This window comes from Hemitrygon akajei, chromosome 7 (assembly GCF_048418815.1).
Source record: "Hemitrygon akajei chromosome 7, sHemAka1.3, whole genome shotgun sequence".
Lineage (NCBI taxonomy): Eukaryota > Metazoa > Chordata > Chondrichthyes > Myliobatiformes > Dasyatidae > Hemitrygon > Hemitrygon akajei.
Window position 1 is genome coordinate 97,998,463 of NC_133130.1, and position 27,819 is coordinate 98,026,281.

The 27,819-nt window shown below is 40.4% G+C and overlaps 1 pseudogene; it reads left to right on the forward strand.

Moving 5' to 3' along the window:
* Window positions 1-14,849, forward strand: part of LOC140730027 (cyclin-dependent kinase-like 4) — a 40,515-nt pseudogene extending 25,666 nt beyond the window's left edge.
* Window positions 14,850-27,819: the final 12,970 nt, after the last annotated feature.

Here is a 27,819-nt window from a genome sequence, read left to right on the forward strand (position 1 = left end):
TGTCCTTAATTCTGTTGGTTTATGCTTCCAAACTTCTGCCTGATGGGAGGGGAGAAAACGAGAGAACATCCGGGGTGGGTGGAGTCTTTGATTATTTTGGTGAGATGTGAAGAGATGTGAGTCCATGGAGGGGAGATGGTTTCTGTGCTGTGCCCAGCTATGTCCTTAATTCTGCAGTCTCGTGTAGAATAAGACTGTATACAGGGAGGCTTTAGCCTGAGTGCCAGTGCTGTCTGGAATAATCAACTCTCTCATAATCTTTACCTAGTTGAAGGACTCATTGAAAAGCTTTGTACAATATGTAAACAAGTCAGAGAAAAGAGGGCAATCTTGGCTGTCTTTGGGTCATAAACAGGAAGTCTGTTCTAGACAGCTGTGACCTGTTATACTTTATAACTTCAAAGCATTAAACTAATTCAAAGGAAGACATGGGAATCTGAAATGTGAGTCTAACTTTGAGTTTACTTTAAGTGAGGCATGCACATACTTATACATACAACCCAAAATGAATTATTTAAATGAACAAGAATGCTTAATCAACCGATATGTATACAGTACTCAAGGTTGTTCAAATATTACTGAAATATTAGATACACATGACCCATCTACTCTCACAAGGCTGCTGTGATAGCCAGTTTACTGATGCATCTTCTGACTTATTCAGCCACATGGATAATGCAGGTGAAGTCACGATACAGAACCTCCCCCTTCCATAGTGCTAAAAGAGCATTAGCTGTTTCCTCTTTAGAGCAGAAGCATAGAATGCACAATGGACACAATATGGATTAAATTTGACAATTCTGGGTCTTTTATGGAAATCCATGGTTGTCCCAGTTTAATGCATGATATATGACTCTGCCTTTGTGAGCTTCAAAACCTATTTGGAGAAGAAATTACTCATCTCCATCTGAAACAATGTCCCCTATTTCTGGATAACCCTCTTAGGAGAAAAATTCCATCAGCATCAGCCCCGTCAGTCCCTTCAGAATCTTATACGTTTCAATAAGATTACCTATTTTTACTCCCAAAAGGAACTGGCCCAACCTGCTTAACCTTCATTTTGTACACTGACCCTTCATCCTGTGAATCAACCGAGGGAACATATTCTGCAGTGCCCCAATCCAAACACATGCATTTTAAAATATGGAGTACTTCAGCTGTGGTTTCACTAGAGCTCTGTAAATTCCATATCCATTGCAAAAGGGCTAACATGAGGAAGTGGAAGGGCAGGTTAGTAAGTTTGCAAGTGACATGAAGGTAGGTGATGTTGTGAATAGTGTAGAAGATTACAAAGGTTACCAAGGGACATTGATAGAATGCAGAACTAGCTGAGAAGTGGCAGATGACGTTCAGTCTGTTGAAGGTGTGAAGTGGTTCACTTTGGAAGATCAGACTTGAAGGTGGAATGCAGGGTTAATGGCAGGATTCTTAACAGTGTGGTGGAGCAAAGGAATCTTGGGTTCACATCCATAGACTCCTCAAGGTTGCAGTGCAATTTAATTGGGTAGTTAGGGAAGCATATGGTGGGTGGGCCCTCAACAGTCAGGAGATTGCGTTCAAGACCGTGAGTTAGTATTGCAGCTCTATAAAACCCTGGCTAGACCAGACTTGGAGTGTTGTGTTCATTTCCGATCACCTCAGCATAGGAAGGATGTCAAAGCTGTAGAGAGGGTGCGGAGGAGATTTACCATGATGCTGTTGGATTAGGGAGCATGTTGTATGAGGAAAGGTTGAATGAGCTAGAGCTTTTCTTCAATGGAGTGAAAGAGGATGAGAGGTGACTTGATAGACCCCAACAAGATGATATGAGGCATAGATAGAGTGGACAGCCAGAGACCTGTTCCCAGGGTAGATACTGTTTTTACAAATGGGCATAACTTTAAGATATTTGGAGGAAAGCGTAGAGAGGTATCAGAGGTAGTTTTTTTTTGCCCAGAGAGTGGTGGGTGTGTGGAATGTTATGCCAAGGGTGATTGGAGAGGGAGATACATTTGGAACATTTATGAGACTTTTAGATAGGCCTATGAATGAAAGTAAAATGGAGGACTATGTGGGTGGGAAGGGTTAGATTTATCTTGGATTAACGAAGGTTACAGAGTTGGCACAACATTTACCGATCTTTACCGATCTATGTTCTACATTCTAGACAGACAGACAGACAGACATACTTTATTGATCCTGAGGGGAAATTGGGTTTCGTTACAGCCGCACCAACCAAGAATAGTGAAGAAATATAGCAATATAAAACCATAAATAGTTAAATAATGATAAGTTAATCATGCCAAGTGGAAATAAGTCCAGGACCAGCCTATTGGCTCAGGGTGTCTGACACTCCGAGGGAGGAGTTGTAAAGTTTGATGGCCACAGGTAGGAATGACTTCCTATGACGCTCAGTGTTACATCTCGGTGGAATGAGTCTCTGGCTGAATGTACTCCTGTGCCTAACCAGTACATTATGGAGTGGATGGGAGTCATTGTTCAAGATGGCATGCAACTTGGACAGCATCCTCTTTCCAGACACCACCGTCAGAGAGTCCAGTTCCACCCCCACAACATCACTGGCCTTGCGAGTGAGTTTGTTGATTCTGTTGGTGTCTGCTCTAACATTGTATTAAGCCATCAGCATGTTAACTTGTTGTATTTCATGCACTAGGACTCTCTGAACCTTTTGTTCTGCAACATTTTGGAGTTTAATTGCATTTAAATAATAATTTATTTAAAAATTCTCCCAAGATGGATTACCTCACATTTTCATGCATTACGATCCATATGCCAGCTTCTCAGCTAAGATCTAAGATCTTTGCAGGATTTTCAACAAATGCACAGCCCTCCCTTACTTTCCAGGTGAGAACTACTCATCTATGCCCTTCTTGAAAATCATTTCATGACTAGTTTGTGAGAGAATCATCAATAATGCATAATGTTCTAACAGACATTCACCTCTAAATGTAACCATGTGATACACATGCAGATTCAAAAATCATTCCGCAGAAGTGTGGTGTATGCTTCCAAAGTTACATTCATGGATTGAGTTCCATCAGAAAATGCATTAAAACATTTTGCTATGCTAAATAATTTTTAGACCTTTTTTATTAGTGAATATATTAATTTTATCCTCCCCTGCAGTGACTCCAGGAGGTGCTGACACAGACAATGTAGCGACCCAGTGGTATCGAGCCCCTGAGCTACTTGTGGGAGAAACACAATATGAGGCTGCAGTGGATATCTGGGCGCTAGGTACTATCTTTGCAGAGCTCATATCTGGACAGGTATTGTGGCCTGGGAAATCAGACATAGACCAAATCTGCCTGATAATAAAGACTCTGGGTAAACTAATGATCAATCATGTAATTACGTTCTGTTAACATGTCAGCATTTTATATATACTGTATTACATCATTTACATGTTTTTTTACTAGGTAAACTTATCCCAAGACATGAGCTTGTATTCCAGAGTAACCAGCTTTTCTTGGGTGTTTGTATACCTGAGCCAGATCCTGAAGATATGGTAGGTTTGTAGCATAGAAATTATTTTGGTCTTAACACTCTGCAGCACCTTACCTTGATGCAGACTTTAAAGTTGTTAAGGTGGATTTTTTTAAAAAGACATTGCTTTATTGCAAAGTGTTGCGCCCCATCAAAATACCCAAAGGATCTTTGTACAGCTAATATTGTTTAGCCACCAACCTATAACACCAGGGCTTCAGCTGTCAAAGGACCCCACACCTTTTGCTGCAAATTCCCAGGCGTTGAAGAGAGGAGGGTGCAAGCTGCCCTGTTCACATAGAGAAATATTGAAAGGAATTTTACTGGCAAATTTGACCTTACAAAAATTGAGATGGTAAGATATTTACACTTGCTGAAACATTACACAGTAATGCTGACAGATGAATGCATTGTGCAGCAAGTCCTTATTTTAATCCAGAGTACCGACTACAACATGAAGAAAATTGACAAATTATTGAAGGATAGTGTAGCTGCTAAGTCAATTGCTGACATCATAACTAAAGGTAAGGCCATTTCTCAGCTTTGGAAAAAGCACTGTTGCCATTGGTTGGAGAGGCACAATTGTCAACTATTATGTCAGGGCTCTCTTTTTTTTAATTCATTCATTTCTAAGATGTGGACATTCACTAGCAAGGTCAGCATTTACTGTCCAGCTATTGCCTGTGAGATGTGGGGACACTTAAAAATCGAATCACATTGGCGGCCAGAGTGGGCAGGAAGGAGGTGTCCTTTCCTGAAGGATTTTAATGAATCATTAAAATTTCACTAGAAAAGGGTCTTTGGCCAGTATCTCTGATGGATACTGATGATTCAGTTAGGAAAGGTCATGTATAACTTGTGAAGTAATAGCCCAAGACTTTAATATTAAAGTAACCTCAGGCTCTGTTACTATAAAAACAAGAGTTACCTGAAGATTGAATTTGTCATTTTTGTTCAAAGGGAAACATTCTATGCCCTCAAATATTATTTACAGAGTGCATTACCATTTGGAATAATGTATTCAAGAAGATTGATCCCTTGGAATCAATGGTTCATGAGTTACTAAAGTGCATTTCTGCAATTTTAAGACAATATTTACTTGCTTTTGCTTGCTTTGTCACCAGTGGAGAATGGAAGAATGCCAAGGTCTCCTGAAGATTAATTTCTTATCAGAAATTAAAACATAATCCAAAAAGAGCATTATTTATGTAATGCCCTGGTTCATATTTTTACTGTTATGCTGTATGTGTCTCATTTAGCAGTTCTGTAAGAGCAGCCTGTTCTGTTTTCAGCCTGTTTGGGTTATTGTTGAAGATAAGGGGTGGGGAGAAATGTGCCATCCAATTAGGATGGTTGAATTAGCATGAGGTTTTCTCGGTGAGGGACAATAAGGTTGGTCTTGGGCTTGTGTTTGGCGGGAGATGGAGAGAGAAGGTGCTGGGGAGAACCGGTCGTAGCATCTGATCCAGTGGGAGACCCGTGTGTTTGAGACAGATTGCAAGCGACGTTCAGAAAGTGGTGAGGGCGTTCATGTTGACCGAGGGCCCATCGTGTGAGTGACGGAGAAGTTCAATATGAGCTCCAACTTGTGCACATTTGACTGTTTAATTAAAATGGGTCCTTTTCATTTTTGTTATTCTTTATTAACCCTTGAGTTAAGTTAAGATTCATAAATATAAGTCCTTTAATCGTATGCAGTGTAGTGTCTGAGATTTCATGGTACTAATTTGTAACAGAGTAGCAAATTACACAGCATCCACACAAACCAGGGTTTGGGGTGGGATGAGCTGTGTTAATCTCACACGTTTGGTGGGACTTGAGAGTGTCTTCCCTAGACGTACACAGCAAAGGAAGCCAGGGTGTTTCATTTGATTGGGATAGAAACTGTTGTTCTGTGCACAATGTATATTAGATGTTCCCAAACCTGTGACCTCTCCCACCAAGAAGGGCAAGGCCAGCTGGCACTTGGCAATATCACCATCTGCAAAGGTTCAAGAAAGCAGTTTGCCATGACTTTTGTCTTGCCATTGACACCTGGATTCTGAAAAACATGTTTAAAACTGCAAGAAATCATTCTGACCTATCTTCTGCGTTAAAGGAAAAGTAGAAACTAGTCATAGACCACAAACGATCTCTATAATGTAGTCTAAAGAGACACTTCTCCTTAGAGCAGTTGAGATAGGAGCATGAAGCTCTGTTGATTCTGGAAGGATATGGTCTCTGAGAGTCAGCTGTTCTTTGCCTCCTTCCTCAGGATCTCTGTCCATGACCACGGTCAGTGCCAATGATTAATTTCCTCATCTTCCTCACACTTCCGGAGAAGCGTGAGGTGGTCCACTTTGGAAGGACAAACTCCAAGGCAGAGTACAAAGTAAATGGCAGGATACTTGGTAGTGTGGAGGAGCAGAGAGATCTGGGGGTACATGTCCACAGATCCTTGAAAGTTGCCTCACAGGTAGATAGGGTAGTTAAGAAAACTTATGGGGTGTTAGCTTTCATAAGTCGAGGGATAGAGTTTAAGAGATGCGATGTAATGATACAGCTCTATAAAACTCTAGTTAGGCCACACTTGGAGTATTGTGTCCAGTTCTGGTCGCCTCACTATAGGAAGGATGTGGAAGCATTGGAAAGGATACAAAGGAGATTTACCAGGATGCTGCCTGGTTTAGAGAGTATGGATTATGATCAGAGATTAAGGGAGCTAGGGCTTTACTCTTTGGAGAGAAGGAGGATGAGAGGAGACATAATAGAGATGTACAAGATATTAAGAGGAAGAGACAGAGTGGACAGCCAGCGCCTCTTTCCCAGGGCACCACTGCTCAGTACAAGAGGACATGGCTTTAAGGTAAGGGGAGGGAAGTTCAAGTGGGATATTAGAGGAAGGTTTTTCACTCAGAGAGTGGTTGGTGCGTGGAATGCACTGCCTGAGTCAGTGGTGGAGGCAAATACACTAGTGAAGTTTAAGAGACTACTAGACAGGTATATGGAGGAATTTAAGGTGGAGGGTTATATGGGAGGCAGGGTTTGAGAGTCAGCACAACATTGTGGGCCGAAGGGCCTGTAATGTGCTGTACTATTCTATGTTCTATGCTCCTGGGAAATAACAAGGGCAACCTGAAATGTTCATTCATCCAATGTACACAGTTTACAAGTTGTGAAATGGCAATGGAGGTTATTAAAAGTTCCATAAGTGATTGAGATTAAATTTTAAAATGAATAAGCATCTATAAGATGCAGTGTAGCGGAGTGTAGACCTTGTGTGAATTTGAGTTGCCTTTGTCATTAAACTTAGGAAAAGCTTCACTAAATTTTAGTCAATTGTGTTGAAAACTATCCTTGCACAAGGATTAATGATATTAAGTGCAGTAATTTCACAGTTAGATTGTCTTATTAGTATGTTCATAATTTTATAGAATATTTCCATTTTTGTAGGAGCCCCTAGAAGAGATGTTTCCAGACTTAAATCCTCATGCTCTGGCTTTCATGAAGGTGAGAAACATGTAAAATCTACGTTTTTGTTTTACTGTTTTATTTACTTTTAGAAAATTAAGCCTACAAATTGGTTGGCAACCTAAACTGGCCCTCTGTATAGAAGCAATACCTAGTGGGTATCTCTGTAAAAATCAAGAATTTAGCTAAAACTGAATTAGAACAGCTTTAGGAAGCACAAAAGAGTGCAGATGCTGATATCCAGAGCAATACACAAAAACAAATGTCTCTCCACAGTTGCTGCCTGAGATCTTCCAGTTTTTTGTGTGTGTGTTAGACTAGTTTTAAGGTGGTTTATGCCAAGAATAAAGTGCAAATGAAAATTATGCTGCTCCCAATGGAACCTCACCCAATTTAATACAGCATCCAATAATTTGCTCCATAGTTGTCTAAGAAGATATCAGCCTTGAAAGGTATGCTTCCCATGACAGCCAGAGACACATAATATCCACCAATGGAGAGGAAAAGTCAGAGAGAGAGATAAAGAGATCATATATTTTTGTATAAATATCAGGAAGTGGGTGCTTTGTGCTGGGAGTCATGGGGACCCACAAGAACCACCACAGGAAGAGGCTGGTGGGAGGTACCTACCCCCAGTAAGTTAAGAGACAATTTGTTCTTGTTCCAAGATTCTGTATTTGTAATTGGTAATTAATTCATTATTGTTGCATGTACCGAGATAGAGGGAAACATCTTTGCTCGCATGCCATCCAGACAGATAATTCCATCTGATAAGTACACTGATGTAGTTAAAAAATTCGCAGAATGCAGAATACGATGTCACAGTTACAGAGAAAGTTCTGTGAAGGTAGACAAGTGCAAGGGCCAGGAAGAGATTGAATAGGCTGGATTTAGTCATTAGCACCTGAGATAGAGAGGTGACCTTACAGAGGTTTATAAGAATTTGAGGTGCATAGACAAGATAGATAGTCTGTCTTTTTCCTGGGTAGGGAAATCTAGAAATAAAGGTCACATGTTTAAATTGAAGGGGAGGAATTTAAAGGAGATCAAAGTGGTAGGATTTTCATGCAGAAATTGGTGGCTATATAGAATGTGCTACCAAAGGAGTGATTGATGCAGATACAATTATAATATTTGCAAGGTATTTAGACAGGTGCTTTAATGGAAAGTCATAGAGAGGTAATGCAGGAAAATAGGATTGGGATAGATGGGCAAAAGATAGTTTGGCACATATGGAGTGAACCAAGAGGGCTGCTTTTGTAGGGCTTTCGTAGGTGATTACTTGTGAAATACATTGATGCTAAGGTTTGGAGTGGAATGGATTACTTTCGATGGCAGACTATAATGTTGCAGCTTCTTAATGGAAAGAATTTCTGTTTGGATTCCATTCTTGTCTCTCCAGTTAATGTTACCCCACCCCACATCACACTGTTAGGGAATAGGGAATGTGGCTGGTGGTGCTCTTTTGGCTCTTCTCACTCTTGCTGGTTTACAAACTGCACCTCACACCTTCCAGCATTATAAGGGAGTGGAAACTTCTGTTGTTGCAAAGTTCAGGTTACCTACAGTCAACAGAGTGGGGTCACCAGGCTGTTTGTAGTCTTGGAAATCCCAGTGCCTGACACACCAGCTCCACAAGAGCATGGGTCTGAGTGACCTCTCTGATCCTGCAGTGATTGTCAAATTTTAAATGTATCAGAGATCTGCCCTGCTTGGTTGGATGGATCCTGTGGTGAGGAAACCTAGAGTGGGTGCACTCTTTATTCTTAAGGAAGCAGTGTAACTAACAGAACATGGGGAAATCTTCCAGAATCATTTCATATCCCAGCAATGGCAGCCTTGGAAAACCTGGAGAATTATTTGTTCATCATAGGTCTATTGAAGACTGTACAGGAACAGATTATCAGTGATGGGAATATCTTTGCCTCCTGCCTCTTGCTCCAAGGTCCTCTATTTAGTCTGTATGACTAGTCATTATCATAATGACATCACAAGAATGAATGAACCCAGAAACACTACCTCAGTGTTTTTCCCCTATCTGTCACAAGGGGACATGGAGACTGGACCCAAGTGCAGGACGCAGGCACTGAAGTACTGGGGCAGGACAGGAACAACTAAAGGATAGAACAAGATGGGGAGACCATGGCATGCAACAGTGATCCTGGGGTTCAGAGAGTTCATGGGCAAAGGCTGGACCCTGGAGTTCATGGCAAAGGTTAAAGGATGGGTCTATGGGACAAGGAATGCTGGGAGGATAGCCCCCTGGGCAGGCCACATAACTCCTGGGCAGGGCCCAACCTCCCAGGCAGGAACACAGGGGCCTGGGCAAGATACAGAGCACCTGGGCAGGATGCAGGGCACAACCCATCAGAAGAGAGGGGTAGGAAAGGGTCAAAGTCCCCCCCACCAGGCAACAGCAGTCCAACCTGCTTACCCAACAGAGGCAAGGGATAGGAAAGGAACTCAGTCCAGGGTGACTACAAGAACAGACTTACAGAACTCGATGATTACTCCAAGCCAGGCAACCAGAACAACCCCCAACTAGACTCAGTCCCAGAGCCCCTTATATACACCTGCCAGCCGATCAGTCTCAGGTGCACCTCCTTAAGCCAAGTTGATCCTATTTGGGCTTAAGGGTGAAAGGAGGGACGGCTACAAGACCCGGAGTCCAGAGTCCACAGACCGGATCAAGACCCAGAATACAGGCTCCGGACCGGACTATAACACTATCTTTTTGCACTGCTCTTCAATTTAAAAACACACACACACACACACACACACACTATTAAACCTGATTCTGATTCATTATTCAAGTACCCTTGCGCATGTCAGAATAAAATTTCCCACTCTTCATTTCCACACCATCTGTGATGCTTAGGTAGCCTGCGATAAGTTCTGAAGCTGTCTGGCTTAAGCTCCTGATGTCAGTAGAGTGGCTGCCAAATTGACACAAATGCAATCATTTAGGACAACGTAATCTTGAGTTTAGTGTGAATGTTTAACATAGCACCTCTTTTGGGGAAAGGAATTGTTGACGTTTCCAGTGGAAACATGGCAATTTCTTTTCTGCTGTAATTATTCCCTTGAGACCCACTGAGAAGCTGGGCTTTATGCCATTAATGAAGGTAAAGTTAGTGTGCTATATGTGGCATTATTAGATGCCATTGGAACATTTCAGAATCAAAATCAGGTTTTTTTTATCACTAACATACAGCATGAAATGCATTGTTTTGCAGCAGCAGTACAGTGCAAGACATAAATATACTATAAATTATAATAAAAAGTTATCCTGCATATTATTGAAAAGATAAATAAGTAGTCCAAAAAGGGGACAAAAATAATGAGGTAGTATTCATGGGTTCATTGTCTGCTCAGAAATCTGATGGCGGAGAGGAAGAAACTGTTCCTAAAATGTTGAGTGTGTGACTTTAGGCTCCTATACCTCCTCTCTGATGGTAGTACTGAGAATAGAGTATGTCCTGGGTGGTGGGGATCCTTAATGATGGATGCCATCTTTTTGAGGCATCACCTTTTGAAGATGTCCTGGATGGTGAGGAGGCTGGTGTCTGGTATGGAGTTGGCTGAGTAGCTTTTCCTGATCCTGTCTAGTGGCCCCTTCATACCAGGCAGTTAAAATGCTCTCCACGGTCAGCTGTAGAAACTTGCTAGAGTGACATACCAAATCTCCTTAAACTCCCAATGAAACATAGCTGCTGGTATACCCTCTTTATAATTGCATCAGTATGTTGGGCCCAGGATAGATGCCAGAGATGTTGACATCCAGGAACTTGAAACTGCTCTCCTTTCCACAGCTGACCCCTCAATAATGACAGGTGTGTGTTCCCTCAACTTCCCCTTCATCAAGTTTTCAATAAATTCTTTGATTTACTGATATTGAGTGCGATTGTTGTTGTGAAACCACTCAACTAGCTGATCTATTTCACACCTGTACACCTCCTTGTCACCATCTGAGATTTTGTCGACAACAGTTGTGTTATTGACAAATTTATAGATGGCATTTGAACTGTGTCTAGCCCCACAGTCATGGGTGTAGAGACAGTAGAACAGCAGGCTAAGCTCACGTCCTTGAGGTGTGCTGGTGTTGATTGTCAGTAAGGAGTGTTATTTCCAATCTGTTCTGACTGTGGTTTCCTGATGAGGAAGTCAAGGATCCAGTTGCAGAAGCCCAGATTTTGAAGCTTACTGAGGGGATCATTGAGTTGAACACTGAGCTGTAATCAATAAACAGCAGACTGATGAGGGTATTGCTGTTGCCCAGCTAGGCCAAGGCCAAGTGGAAAGCATTAGCTGTAGGCAAACTGCAGCTGGCCCAGGTCCTTGCTTATAAAAATGCTAATTCTAGCAATGATCAACCTCTATAAGCACTTCATCACAAAAGATGTGAGTACAGCTAGTTAATAATCATTGAAATAGTTCACCTACTCGTCTAGGGCATAGGTAGGGTTGTCGCCCTTTTGAAACAGGTGGGAACCTCCAACTGCAGCAGTGAAAGACTGAAGATATCCTTGAATGCTCCAGCCTGTAGATTGGCACAAGTTTTCAACGCAGTACCAGGTACAACATCATACCTGACAGACATACCAGGTAGACATGCTAAGCTGAATAACACTCAGAAGTAACTGGTTTGATGCCCTATTTCCTGGTAGGTTCATTTTTACCTACAAATGATTACTGAAACAATCTAATCTAGGAAAAATCACTATTGAATAAAAGAAAGAAACTCTAATGGATCCAATTTCTTGGCATTACATTAATGACATTGTTTATTGTGGTAGTGGTTGACTTGTGTCCATTTTAATTTAGAGTTGTTTGAAAATGGATCCAGCGGACAGATGTAACTGTGAAGAGTTGATTGACAACCCCTATTTTGATATATATAGATATGAAAATGAGAAATCCAAGCAGTGGCTTGATGGCCGGAATCAAAAAAGACAGCAGGTATACATTGTTGAGTTTACCATATAAGTTATACATCGACTGTTTTAAAAATAAATGAGATGTGAGTAAACTGAATTAAATTTAAATAACATGAAATAACTTTAAAATCTTAAAGTCAAATTTGAGGTAAAATTTTACTTTATGTTCCAAGGTCAGATGAGCCTATAATTTTACTGAATGGCTGACCACTACGTTGGGGATGTATGGCCTATTCCTGCCTTTATTCCTTTTTCTTTTATATCTCATGTTCTTATGTTACCAGATAGATGTTATAAACAAGTTCAGCTTCCATGTTCTCCACCAGCAAAACTATTAACTGGCAATCAGCAATAGCTTTGGCTAACATTTGCTATAATCTTTCCTTAGCTAGACAATAATACTTCAAGTTATAATACTACCAGACCTGAACTAAGATGAGCCTAAACCTAGTTCTTTAATTTGAGTAGCAGTTAGCCATGTAGCACTGATGCTAGCACTAAACATGGCTTTTTATTAAGGATGTGCTATGATTTTTTTACACACAGCATATTGTGGCTAGCCTATTTATCACTTTACAAACAGTGCCTTTAATATATAAAAAAACATTTCTGTGGGCTTCTATTTAGTGTATTTGAAAAAAAAATAGACATTGACCCTAAGGAGTTACTTACCTAGAAATTGGGTCACATGACATGGGTTATTTTCAATGCTATGCAATTTTGCCTAGAATAAGTTATATTTGTAGAAAACTTTTGGGCCAAAACATATGAATGGTGACTTTTGACCAGACCCTACTTGTTGTGAGTCACCCGTGTTATGGCCTGATGATGTTATTTCTTCATTTGGGCATTTCCAGCAAAATGTGATTTTAATCCCACAGAGCCAAATTGTAAATAATTAAAATATTTAAGGCCATCGGAAACCGAAATATGAAATAGGCCATTAGGCCCAGGTCAAAGAAGTCTCTGTCCATTTAGCTGACATTACTTCCCATTCATTAATCTATTAACTTGCCCAGTTTTCTATTTGTCCTGTTACCAATTTTAAGAATAGATTCTAGCATTTCCCTAGTGTTAATATGAAAACTGTAGCCCATTTCCTCCCCACTTCTCCCATCACCAAATGCTGTGAACTCTCTCCTGAGCAAAAACATGAAGAGCTGCCTTGAAATCCTTCCCCCTTGACTTTAAATACCTGCTTCTGAGTCATTTCTACTTAACACCTCTGAAATGTTGGCCTTCTGTGACAGCCCAAACTACAGATCGAACAAGTTTATGTCAAAAACATTCCTTCTATCACTGGCCACTGATTCAACTGAACTTGTGGCTGACTTTTGAAGCCTATCCTCAGAAGAATAGTACAAAATATGTTTTTAAAAAAGTAACACTCATTCAGTTGCATCCATGTCTTTGAATTTTTTTTACCAGACAAAAGATGTGAAGAAGATTGATTAAAGATTGTGCTCTAAAGAGGATCCATTAATCCAGCAGTTTGGGGCTTTGGTGGTGCCAAACTGGTAGAATGTTATTCATACTAGTACCCCAATACAGTTTTAATTCATTTATTTTTGTGAAGTAAAGGTGTAGTGGAATATTAGAATTGCACAGTATTAACAATTTTTCTAGTGAAAATCTGCTGGTTTAAACTTAGTCTCCTCATTGGTTTTAAAATGACTTTTTTTGCTGTGCATTTTTGTCTCAAAAAGTTAGACAAGTGCAAATGAACAATCCAGCGGATTAATTATAAAACTTGAATTTTTACTATACTCCGTGGAATCAATTAAATTGTAAGCTTTATTCTTCCAGTAGCGCTCTTATCTGTAACTTATGCTGTATCAGGCAAAAATTCAAACTCAAAATTAACAATCTGATTAAACTGTGGCAAATACTGATTCAAGTTGAAAGTAGTACTAACTAAATAACACAATGGTTCCATGAGTGCTTAGAAAGGATATGGGGGTATGGGGAGACCGTTAATGAGACCACGTGGATTGGTGTTGCTCTGTAGGTCTTAAGCACAGTGGTTTATTTTAGTTTAATTTCCAGAATTCTTGACATCTCCAGATTTACCATCTGACAAATTTGGAAATTTGTTCCCACGTGGCTGCTGTCAGGAATTCTCAAGAACAATCCCCAGAATGTAATGGGAGAAAGGGATTTCAATCAAGAGATGACAGGTCTTAGCATTTCCTTTGAAATTTGAGTGGAATTTCTCCAATTGATTGGGCTGGGGCATCTCTCCACAAACAGTCCAAGCAGAAGAGAATTTGTTAAGACTTACCTCATCATCTTCCGGTCAGTTTTTTCTCTCCATGTCGTTGTACAACAGGACACTATCAAGCCAAGTCAAACTGAGTTTGTTGTCATGAATAAGTACAGTGAGGTACAGGTACAATGAAAATCTTGCTTGCAGCAGCATCACAGGTACATAGATTCAGACAACACACAGAATAGAGGTTATACAAGAATTAAGAATAGCAATACTAGCTCTGGCTATTGCAGGTGATGTAGGGCCTTGTCTGCTTTTAGATGAAACTCTCTATAGTCTGACCTTCAGTATTGCTCTGGCTGAGAACCTGGAGACATTTCCATTTAATCAGCTGAGACTTCCTGCCCTTTGGGGAACTAAGGGATTAAAATCAAGGACCAAGGCTCACAAGATATACACTTCCTGTCTGCTTATTGTGTCATTTTCTTTTCCATTAGCTTCTGCCTCAGCTCTCAGGTAATAATGGGTCCCCTGCAGCAGACCCCAGAAAGCAGGTTCGTCATCTTCCAACGATCATCTTCCAACCATCTAACAACCCCATCAAATTTCAGTGTGATTCTGAAATGAAGGAAAAACATAAATGAAATGTTCTCAGGGAAGATTTATACATGGCTGAAGTGCTTTTATAGATGTGTTATGTTATATTCAGTGAATTTTATTCTTATGTTTAGCAACATCTTGAACAGATCTCATGTTTGTGTTTCTTAAGCTCAAAATATGATTATTTTAAATATGGAATTAAAAGTTCAATTTCAATTCTTTGACAGAGGTGTGATATGCTTTTGTATGTCTATGAGTTTGCTACTTGAAAATTGCCAGAAATTTTCAATGACGGTGCCTGACCCAATCCACGTTTTGGCAGCATATCTTTAATCAAATCAGCTAATTTTTCCAAAGATCGTGGAAGTCTGTTTTCAACCTGGAAGGTTTTTAAGGTAAAGGTAGGAACATGTATGTCAACCTGAAAACATGTTTAAAGCTTTAGGTAAATGTGACACTGGTTATCAAAAAATGCAGGAATTTGGTATAATATGTGGTAACAAGTTGTAAGCTGAAATTGAACAATATTTGATTCCTCCTTAGTGTGTGCATAAGGTTGTTACAACAAAATGAAGGTTGTAAAACATAATGTGCCTGTTCGGAACGTGGGAATGTTGTGAGAATGCAGTACAGAGGCACTGATATTCAGCCTTGACAGTAGATAATGCTGTTGAGCAAGTCTTTCTGCAGACACGCTGTCTCTGTCTTCGGGATATGTACCTAGATCGAAGGTGACAAAAAGATAAGGGGATATAAACTGGTACCATGACTAAATGTAAAAATATTGGGTGGGAATTATGTTAAGTATTGAAAGGTATGAGAAGGGGTAACTTTGTGCAAGTTGGAATCTTGTCTTAGGCAGGGTTGTGACTGGCCCTAAGAGACAGAGAAAGATTGCAGACTCCCAAGGTTTCCTCTAGCATTATATAGATCCATTCGTTGATTGGTTGACAAATATTGTTTTGTTTCCTTCTTTATTTTTATCAAATATTCTACTTTCTTTCTGTATTTATTTATATAACCTTAGTAAAGTAGTTTTCTATGACCTTTAGCAAGTATGTATATAGTGCCTCTTGATTGTGAATACCTTTTGCTGCTGAATCAAAAAAGAAAAAGGTATAATCATTTTGTTATACAAGTCAATTTAAAATATCCTAATATTATTAGGTTGATTTATATATAGCTTTATGAAAGGGAAATAATGTTTTACAAATTCAATTCTTACTTTTCAAGCTGTAACTTTCAGGATGGATAAAGGAAAAGTGAATGTATGAATTTCAAATTTTGTTACACAGAGTGCAATCTTATGAAGTTAAGAGTGACATCTTAGCATGGAAGGGTTAGGGTTGATTAAAGGTCAGAAATAGGTGTCTAGAAGCCCTAGTACAGCAATGCGGATTTACTAGAATGGTGTAGTCAAGGTACCTATGACACAAAAAAAAAATCATTGTTTGGGCCTCAGATACAGATCAGGAGATACACATTACTCCAGGATCAAAGGTTACTTGTCATATACCTGGACTGGATGGGGGGGGGGGGTTGATTTGGGTGGGTTGTTCGGTCTGATAAGAATGGATTGGTTGTAGAAAGATGGATGATGTACTCATAAAGGGAGCAGCTGTGGAAAAACTAGTGATCTCCTGGGAAAAGATCAGAAACAGGAAAGTGGCAGTGTATTTGAGGACAGTATTAGGAATGGAATGATTCACTGTATATTTGGGGGAAAGAATTGGAGTAAAATGGCTAACAATATGGAGAGGGACTGAGAGCAGGAAAATAATAGCCTTTTAGCAGGCAAGTTGGTAAGGGAGAGGGGCAGGGAGGAAATGTATCAGAAATAACAAAACATTGGCCCTCAGATAGGATTGTTTGGACCAAGCTGAGATTGCTTCCATGAATAATTTCAGTCCTGGGTTGAGAGAAAGATACAGATAAATATTTGTTGGCCTACGATAAAAACATTTAAATTTATTTCTTGTTCTTTTCTGATACAACAGCAAGAGATATTCGCAAACAAAGGAAAAATATGCATGTTAAAGATGATAAGAAATTACCTTAGAAACACAGAAAAACAGAAAACCTACAGCTCAATACAGGCTCTTCAGCCCACAAAGCCGTGCCAAACATACCCCTACCTTAGAACTACCTAGGATTTACCCATAGCCCTCTATTCTTCTAAGCTCCATGCAGCCATGCAGGAGTCTCTTAAAAGACCCTATCGTTTCCGTCTCCACCAACGCTGCTGGCAGCCCATTCCACGCACTCACCACTCTCTGCGTAAAAAACTTACCCCTGACATCTCCTCTGTATCTACTTCCACACATCTTAAAACTATGCCCTCTCATGCGAACTATTTTATCCCTGGGGAAAAGCCTCTGACTATCCACACAATCAATTCCTCTCATTATCTTGTACACCTCTATCAAGTCACCTCTCATCCTCCGTTGCTCCAAGGAGAAAAGGCCGAGTTCACTCAACCTGTTCTCATAAAGCATGCTCCCCAATCCAGGCAACATCCTTGTAAATCTCCTCTGCACCTTTTCTATGGTTTCCATGTCCTTCTTATAGTGAGGCAACCAGAATTGAGCACAGTACTCCAAATAAGGTCTGACCAGGGTCCTATATAGCTGCAACATTACCTCTTGGCTCTTAAACTCAATCCCACGATTGATGAAGGCCAATGCACCATATGCCTTCTTAACCACAGAGTCAACATGCATAGCAGCTTTGAGTGTTCTATGGACTCGGATCCCAAGATCCCTCTGATCCTCCACACTGTCTTACCATTAATACTATATTCTACCATCATATTTGACCTACCAAAATGAACCACCTCACACTTATCTGGTTTGAACTCCATCTGCTACTTCTCAGCCCAGTTTTGCATCCTATCAATGTCCCGTTGTAACTTCTGACAGCCCTCCACACTATCCACAACACACCCAACTTTTGTGTCATCGGCAAATTTACCAACCCCTCCCTCCACTTCCTCATCCAAGTCATTTATAAAAATCACGAAGAGTAGGGGTCCCAAATCAGCTCCCTGAGGCACACCACTGGTCACCGGCCTCATGTAGAATATAGAACATAGAACATAGAAAACCTACAGCACAATACAGGCCCTTCGGCCCACAAAGTTGTGCCGAACATGTCCATACCTTAGAAATTACTAGGCTTACCTATAGCCCTCTATTTTACTGAGCTCCATATACCTGTCTAAAAGACCCTTAAAAGATCCTATCATATCTGCCTCCACCACCGTTGCCGTCAGCCCATTCCACGCACTCACCAGTCTCTGAGTAAAATACTTACCCTTGTACCTACTCCCCAGCATTTTAAACCTGTGTCCTCTTGTGGCAACCATTTCAGCCCTGGGAAAATATGACCTGTCTACAACCACTCTTTGCCTTCTGTGGACAAGCCAGTTCTGGATCCACAAAGCAATGCCCCCTTGGATCCCATGCTTCCTTACTTTCTCCATAAGCCTTGCATGGGATACCTTAACAAATCAATATACATACATCTACGGCTCTACCTTCATCAATGTTCTTAGTCACATCCTCAAAAAAATTCAATCAGGCTCGTAAGGCTTTAAGATGAGAAAGAAAAGATTTAATTGGAATTTAAGGGGAAACTTATTCCATTGAGTGACGTGTATATGGAACAAGCTGCCAGAGAAAGTAGTACAATAACAACATTTAATAGAAACTTGGACAGATACCTGGGCCAAACGCAGGCATTGGTATCAGTTTAGATGGGCATTTTGGTTGCATGGATGAGTTGGGCCTGTTTGTAAGCTATGACTCACACTTTCTAGAATATAAAGACTAAAAAGTGATCCTATAGAGAAGTGATTTTCAGTGGGTTTGACAGGTATGATGTTGAGAAGCCATTTACACTGGCTGGAGTGGTCCTGAACTTAGTCGGTATAATCTAAGGAAAAAGGGCAGTCCATTTAGGAATGGTGGAAGGGAATTTATTTATTTAGTCATTTCCTTGTGAATCTTTGGAATTCTCTATCCCAGAATACTATGTACACTTCATATTCAAATATATTAACTCAGACTGGTAAATTTTTGGAAATTAATATTTAGATTTTACATGTGGCAAACATATTTGAGAAAGTAATTTCTTGAGATTTTGGTTTCAAATTATTATTTTTTCCTTTGTGAAAATTAAAACTTAAAGCCTAGGGTAGCAATGTTTCCCCTTGCCTACACAGGTTAAAGTCTATTACCATGAAGGCATAACTAAAATATTTCAAAATTTTGTTCCTTGTTCTTTTCTGATTCAGTAGCAAGAATTATCTGTAAACAAGGATCACTGTACATGTGTGAAAGGTTATAAGAAATTACTTTATTAGTTATATAAAGAATAAAATACCAGAAAGAATGAAAATAATTAATAATATAGTAAAAAATGACAAAATAATACTTATAGACAATAGGTGCAGGAGTAGGCCATTTGACCCTTCGAGCCAGCACCGCCATTCAATGTGATCATGGCTGATCATCCACAATCAGTACCCCGTTCCTGCCTTCTCCCATACCCCTTGACTCCACTAGCAACCAATCACTAAGCCATTCCACACAATATACTTCCCGGAGGGAACTATAGACATCCAACAGCTTTTCTAGTCTCTCTCTCTCTCCCTCGCGATAATTCTTGTCTTTATTTCCAACTCTTAGTGCTAATTGTAACCTGGCCTAAAAGAAGGTTCCCTACTTGCACAAAGAAATTACCTTTCAAGTTCCCTTCAGAAATCAAATATAATATTTACTGCAGTATTCTTGTAAACAATTTTTTCAGCATTATCTACACACAAGTCTGTAGACTGGTACTCGCAGTAAGTTTTCAAAGTAATGCTGTGGACCTGTTCCCTTGTACTTCCTTAAAACTTTCCCAAATCCAGACTAATCAAATTTTGTCTTGCAAACTTCTATTTTGTATCATACATCTTAGCATATACAAAGGAGGAATTTTTTCCCCTTGTATGCGACACAGTGGGGAAGCAGAGAGTGCAGTGTTTTATGGAGCTGGCAATCGCTGATTGGGGTTCAATTCCTGTCGCCGTCAGTAAGAAGTTATGGTCTCCTCATGAACATAGAAAATTGCAGCACAGTACAGGCCCTTCAGCTCACAATGTTGTACTGATCTTTTAACCCGCCCTAAGATCAACCTAACCCTCCCTCTTTCATAACTCTCAATGTTCCTATCATCCATATGCTCATGAAAGAGTTTCTTAAATGCCTCTACCACAATCCATGGCAGGGCATTCCATGAGCCCGGCCATCAAACTCTGACATCCCGCACTGTGCTTTTCTCCAGTTACCTCTGTCTATGCCTCCTATCATCTTTACACCTCTAACTCACCTTCCTTCACTCCAAAAACATAATATCTTAGCTTGCTTGAACTACCTTCATAAAATGTGACCTCTAGTCTTAGCAGCATCCTAGTAAATCTCCTCTGCACCCTTTCTAAAGCCTCCACATCCTTCCTATAATGAGGTGACCAGTTCTGAACACAATATTCCAAGAGTGATCTAACCAGGGTTTTATACAGCTGTAACTTTACCTTATGGCTTTTGACCTGATTAATGAAGGTTAAAATGGCATGTGCCTTCTTGACAACTCTATCAACTTCCACGGTGATGTATGGATGTGGACCGCAATATTCCTCTGTTCCTCCACAGTCAATAATCCTGACATTAACCCTGTATTCTGCCTTCAAAGTTGACCTTCCAAAATTCATCCCTTCACACCTATGGGTTGAACTCCATCTGTCCCTTCTCAGCCCAGCTCTGCATCTGGTCAATGTTCCCTTGCAACCTACAACAACCCTCCACACTATCCACAACTCCACCAACCTCTGTGCCTTCTGCAAACTCACTAACTCAGCCTTCAATTTCTTCGTCCAAGTCATTTATAAAAATCATAAGGAGCAGGAGTCCTAGAGCAGATCCCTGTGGAACGCCACTAACTTCCAGGCAGAATACACTCCATCTATACCACCCTGGTGACCACGTGGGCTTCCTCTGGGTGGTCCAATTTCATCCCACATTTTAAAAGACATACATTTAGGGTTAGTGAGTTGTGGACATGCAACGTTGGGACTCTTGCTTAACTGCCAAACTGTGTAGATCGTTGACACAAAAAAACATACTTCTCTGTATATTTCAATCTACCCATGACAAATACAGATAATCTTAGATCTTTAAAATACCTGTGCTCAGTACATGTATTGAGGGCCAACTTTGATGTTGTCTCATCTCACTTTTGTTAGTTATCAAAGCATTCCAGGAGTGTACAAATGCCCATACCCTGTATATTTCTTAGTGTCCTATATCCAAGCTTTTTTGTGAATGCTATGCAAGGAAATCTGGGGTTGAACTACCAGTATGAGAAATCCTACATGAAAAGTAAAATGCCAGCAAAGCCTTTGTGATGAGCTGGAGGTGTGGAAGCCCAGAAAGATATCAACATCTTCAGTCATAGTTCCAAATTTATGTTGAGACACTTTACTAGCCTTAGTAGAAGGTATTGTAATTGCCACTACATAGTCAATGCAAATCATATTTAACAAAAATTGTATAAGAAAATAAAGTCTTGATTGGATAGTACAGATTGGACTTTCAGTAATAAGTCAATAGGAGATTCAGTATTAAGACAACTCCTAACCACTTCAATGCAGTAATTCACATGTTTGCTTGACAAGTATGTATATCCCTCAGCAAAGTTGTTCATTCTTCCAAGGGACTGAGTGAATGTTGAAGTTGCAATGTAGTCTCTGAAAAATTGGAAATTATATCTTTTTTTGTTAGCACTAAATCATTCCATCTCAGCAACAACATTTCATCTGAAAAGGAACTTACTGTATCATCCATCATTTTGGCTGCTGTGCCAAAGCACTAGCCTCTAGTATCCCATTTCCACATATGTGGCTCCTTAAAGCCCGCCTTGAAACTATTGTTTTAACCATTCTTTTGAACACTTCAAGTAATATGACATTGAGTCAAATGTTGTTCTGATATTAATCATGTACAGCAGTTTGGGGATTTGCCACCCAAAACTATGGTACAATCGCAAGCTGCTGCTGTTGTCTTAGACTAGAACAGCTATCAAGCTGAAAATTGAAGCTTTGGTTTTAAATATTCACCACATTGAGAACAGTTTAATGATTATAAGTACTGTATTTTGCACTGCGTACTCAAAGTAACAAAAGATTACTAATGCATTTTTAGACAAACACAGTAAAACTCCAATCTGTGCTCAGAAATCCTAACAATCTGCAGTGCTGTCCCTGTTTCCTTTAAACACACCAAGCCCCCACATACCAAGCTTCCTTTAGACTTTGAAACTTGCCAGGGTGGGGTGAAACAGCTGTCTGATTCTAATGCTCTCTTTAACCTCACTGGAAAATGTATAAAATACCATGTAACATTAAAAATAAAGGCTATTTAATAAAGGAATTACTCCCAGCAGTCCAGAAACCCTGCTAGTCAAGAGTCACAAAAATGCTAGATTATCGCAAAGTTACTATCTCGGGAACTGGTTTATTACCAGAAGTGCTGCTCTACCGAACTTAGTTTTATTTCAGAATTACTCACTAACCTGCAAAGGATAGGGATTGGTATAAGAAAAAATTGTTTTAGAGAAATACAGTACTCAGGGCAGAAGAGGATGCTACCGACAAGAGAGTAAAGAATTTCTTCAAACATTTGAGCAGGGATAGGCGACTAATGTTATCTAAAATCATAAATTCTATTTATTATTACTGCAAAAACAATTTTAAAGCCTTATTGCATTGGTGAAGGAAAAGGACAGTTGTCCAGCTGTTTAATCTCTGATTTCCAGATTTGTATTCCCAAATCAATTTCAGAGAAGTATATCAAACTAGAAACAGCTTGACAGCAGAAGAACAGTTTTTAAAGTTACAGCATCAATCACTGACCAGTAAAAATCAGGTTGCGTTCGTCATAACTTGCAGAAGATGCTCTCGACAATCTTGCACAAATCTGCAAAGCAAATAGAGGGATTTCTATCAGGAATTATAGAATTTGGGTTGCACAATTCTTTATTCACACTGTATGTTCAAATGTTGGAAATGAAAGTTTGGAAAGCAAGAACTTTATGTGTTGCTTAAAATCTAGGAAAACCCAAGTGGACCTAAAAAGCTGGCTATTTTATTTTGCTGACAGCAATTTAAAGATGCTTTAGTGTGCAGCTGAAGTTATTTTAAGACTTCTGTATATATATCCAAGTTACTTGGTGAATTCCAAAGTCATGACAATTCAATATTAATTCTAAGTTAACAGGTTCCGATTTTTAAAACATATTTCTTGCCCATGTTCCAAATGGCCCAATAAAAGCTCGTGCCCAAGTCTGGCCGCTGTGGTATGCAAACCCACTTCAGAACTGGGAGTACAATCCAGCACTGGTGGTCTCCTGCAGTATTGACAGAGCTACCTTTCAGCATTTCAATGGGCAAAAAACCAAAGGTGTAAAATGTAAAAAAAAATCAACTTCTTGGGTAATATCAATAAAGCACATAATATAGTTATTCATTCCCATTAAATAAAACAAGCAAGGAGAGTAATGACAGAGGCCATAAGGTATAAAGAGTTATGGTACATTGTAAAAATTCTCGGTGTTGTGGAGGGTGTGGGGTGGAACTCACCCATCGCTCAAGAACCTACCGGTTGGGGGTTTGCTTCATTGAGCTTCTTTGCTCTGTCTGCCGATTTCCCTGTGACCACCCAGTTTAATTCTACTTCCAATTCCCATTCCAACATGTTGGTCCATGGCCCCCCCGCGGACACAGTGAGGCTAATCTCAGGTTGGAGGAGCAACACCTCATGTTCCATCCGGATAGCTTAAACCTGATAGCATGAACGTCAATTTCTGTAACTTTGGTAACTTCTCCCCTCTCTTCTCTCTTTTGGCTTCTCCCTTATGCCTCCTGTTCTCTTCACCTGCCCAGCACCTCCCTCGGGTTCCCCTCCACCTTCCCTTTGTTCCATGGTTTACTGCCCTCTCCTATGAATCTTCTTTTTCAGCCTTTTACCTCTTCCACCCATCACCTTCCAGCTTCTTACTTCATCCCCCCCCCTTCCCCAGCCACCCTCTTTCCCCCTCAAATTGGTTTTGCCTATCACCTGCCAGTTAGTACTCCTTCCCCTCCCCGCCATCCCCATATCATCTTATTCTGGCCTCTGTCCCCTTCCTTTCCAGTCCTGATGACGGGTCTCAGCCCGAAACGTTGACTGTTTATTCCTCTCCATAGACACTGCCTGACCTGCTGAGTTCCTCCAGCATTTTGTGTGTGTTGCTATGAATTAGAAGCAGAAGTAGGCCACTTGTGTCTACTCCACCCATTAAAAAGATTATGACTGATTTGCTTGAAACCTCCACTCTACCTGCCTCTCTCTCTGTGGAAATCGTTCACCCTCGCCTTAAAAATATTCACAGACTCTGCTTGATTTCTTACAGAACAGAGTTGCCAAAAGCTGCTGTGGACAGTGTATGACAAAAGCAAAATTGCTTGCTCTGCCTTAACTAGTTTTCACAAAGACTCCTCAGTACTGATTAGGGAGCATCCTCACTTTATTCATTCTGCCGGGATCCCCTGGGATCTTCTGTTTCAAGCTCCTCTCACTCTGGATGCAGTCATCGCAGGTCCAATCTACAGCAGCTCAAAACATTGCAAGCCAAACACAAATCATCTTTCTGTGATCGTTATTGCTAGTTCAAAAATTAATTATGAAGTCACTTCTGGACAACATCTGACTATGTCCTCAGATCAAGATAATGAAGGTTGTGATTTCTGACCCTTTGAAGGGGCTCTATTTAAAAGTGTACTCATTTTCATCAGTATATAAGGAGCAGTATCTGAAAACTATAATCAGATATTTGCAGCCTTACTCCAGTGTTGAGTAACTTCTAAGCAAGATGCAGGTTTGGTTTATTGTCTGGTCAAATCTGTCCACATTTCCGAGGATCTCACCTGGTCCCTGAACTCCTCCATCCTGATCAAAAAGGCACAACAGCGCCTTTATTTCCAGCGGAGCATCGAGAAAGCTCACCTCTGTCCCAGGATACTGATGGACCTTTACCACTGTACCGTTGAGAGCATACTCACCAACTGCATCTCAGTGTGGTATGGCAATTGTCCTGTATCAGACCGCAAAGCACTCCAGCATGTGGTGAAAACTGCCCAGCAGATTATCAACACCCAATTGTCCACCATTGAGAACATCTACCGTAAGTGCTGCCTGGGCAGGGCGAAAAGCATTATTAAGGATGCATCTCACCCTAACTATGGACTTTTTACTCTCCTCCCATCCGGTAGGTGCTACAGGAGCCTCTGCTCCCACATCAGCAGGTGCAGGAAGAGCTTCTTCCCTGAGGCTGTGACCCTGCTGAATCTCACATCACAGCGCTAAGCAGTATTGCACCCATATTGTACTGTCTCAGTATTGTGTGCTGTAGCACTTACTTTTTATTCACAGTTATTTTGTAAGTAACATTATTCTTTTGCAATTCTGGTCAGATGCTAATTGCATTTCATTGGCTTTGTATCTGTACTTAGCACAATGACAATAAAGTTGAATCTAATCTAATTTATATTAACTTTAATTATGGCTGATCCTCAATCTCAGCTCAGCTGGCCTGCTTCATCCCCACCATTAATTCCCATAGGGTCCCAAAATTAATCAGTCTTACAATGAAATAGGTATAGTTGTGGAGTTTGTTCAGGCTATTGGTGAGATGATTCATAAATTTTACAACTCACAGAGAGATTTTTCTTCACCTCTGATCTATAAAGCTGACTCTTTGAGACTCCTTCTCAACATTTCTCTTTATTCCTGTTGAATCGTATTTTCATTTTTATAATCTTGTTATGTTGTTGTGGATTTTCACTCAGTTTTTTGAGTTGTACCTGAGAATGCATAATTTCACCATCCCTCTCTAATTAGTAGAAGGTAAATTATACTCTTTCTCATTGGAAGTAGTTATAGTCTAGGTTTCTTATGGAAAAAACATTACTTGCCACTTGTGAATTCTTAATTCTTCTGTTCATCCCTTTTTGTCTTCTTCTTCTTCTTGTTCCCACTGGGGCATACGCTGTCAACAACAGCTTGCCAGAGTCCTGGGCCAGTCTTTCAAGTTGACCCAGGTGTAGCCCATCTTCTTGGTAAAATCCTTCCTCTCCCAGGGATGAGGTCATTGGCATATCTGTTGCTCTGGGTTGTTATGGGATGGGGCTGGTAGTCTCATACCTAACTCGCTTTTCACAGCTGGGCTTGGGACTGTCTAAGGTGGAGTTATGCCTTTTTGCATACAGGCATAATTTTCTGATGAATTGTGAACTGAATTGAATATTATGCAATCACCAACAAACATCTTTTGCTGTTTTTTCTCAACTATGTGTTGGAAAGAAGATTGCAGATGAAGCAACTGCTCAAGACTGGGACACCTGCTGAGAGGAATCTTTGCTGTGATATCTTAAGGCTGGGATGATTGACCTTCAGCAACCACAGCCATCTCCCTTTGTCTGAGATATGTATCCAGCCATTGGGGTGTTTACCCCTTGATATCCATTGACTCTCACTTCAGCTCTTGGCCCGTGTAAAGGATGTGTTGAGATCATGGAGACAAGTAGACCTGCTTAATCCTTAGCTTGAGGATCTGTGAACAGGTTACTGGCGACTATAGTACTACTTGGCAGCATCACAAGCTACACCTTCCATCACTTTGCTAATGATTGAGAGTAGGCAGATTAGGCAATAATTAACCCGACTGGAGTTGGCCTGCCTTGTCAACCGAATGCCCCTGGACATTGCACCCTGTTGAACAGTAAACATCAGTGTTGTAACTGTACTATAAGTTAGGAAGGTTCAATCGTTAGGTATTAATATTGAAGTAGTAAAATGAATTCAACAGTGGCTGGATGGCAGATGCCGGAGAGTAGTGGTGGATAACTGTTTGTCAGGTTGGAGGCCGGTGACTAGTGGTGTGCCTCGGGGATCTTTACTGGGTCCAATGTTGTTTGTCATTTACATTAATGATCTGGATGATGGGCTGGTAAATTGGATTAATAAGTATGCAGATGATACTAAGATAGGTGGCATCGTGGATAATGAAGTAGGTTTTCAAAGCTTGCAGAGAAGTTTAGGCCAGTTAGAAGAGTGGGCTGAACGATGGCAGATGGAGTTTAATGCTGATAAGTGTGAGGTGCTACATTTTGGTAGGACTAATCAAAATAGGACATACATGGTAAATGGTAGGGCATTGAGGAATGCAGTAGAACAGAGTGATCTAGGAATAATGGTGCATAGTTCCCTGAAGGTGGAATCTCATGTGGATAGGGTGGTGAAGAAAGCTTTTGGTATGCTGGCCTTTATAAATCAGAGCATTGAGTATAGGAGTTGGGATGTAATGTTAAAATTGTACAAGGCATTGGTAAGGCCAAATTTGTATTGTGTACAGTTCTAGTCACCGAGTTATAGGAAAGATGTCAACAAAATAGAGAGAGTACAGAGGAGATATACTAGAATGTTACCTGGGTTTCAGCACCTAGGTTACAGAGAAAGGTTGAACAAGTTAGGTCTTTATTCTTTGGAGCATAGAAAGGTTAAGGGGGGACTTGATAGAGGTATTTAAAATTATGAGGGGGATAGATAGAGTTGATGTGGATAGGCTTTTTCCATTGAGAGTAGGGGAGATTCAAACAAGAGGACATGAGTTGAGAGTTGGGGGGCAAAAGTTTAAGGGTAACACGAGGAGTAACACTTCTTTTCTCAGAGAGTGGTAGCTGTGTGGAACGAGCTTCCAGTAGAAGTGGTAGAGGCAGGTTCGGTATTATTATTTTAAAAAAATGGATAGGTATATGGACAGGAAAGGAATGGAGGGTTATGGGCTGAGTGCAGGTCGGTGGGACTAGGTGAGAGTAAGCGTTTGGCATGGACTAAAAGGGCAAAGATGGCCTGTTTCTGTGCTGTAATTGTTATATGGTTATAACATTTTTGGTAAACGGTATACTTTCATGTTGGAATACCGAGTATGTTGGACCATGTGTTTATAGATTGTGCAAATGTACATTTCTTCTGCCCTATGGATGTCCAGTTTTGAACTGCG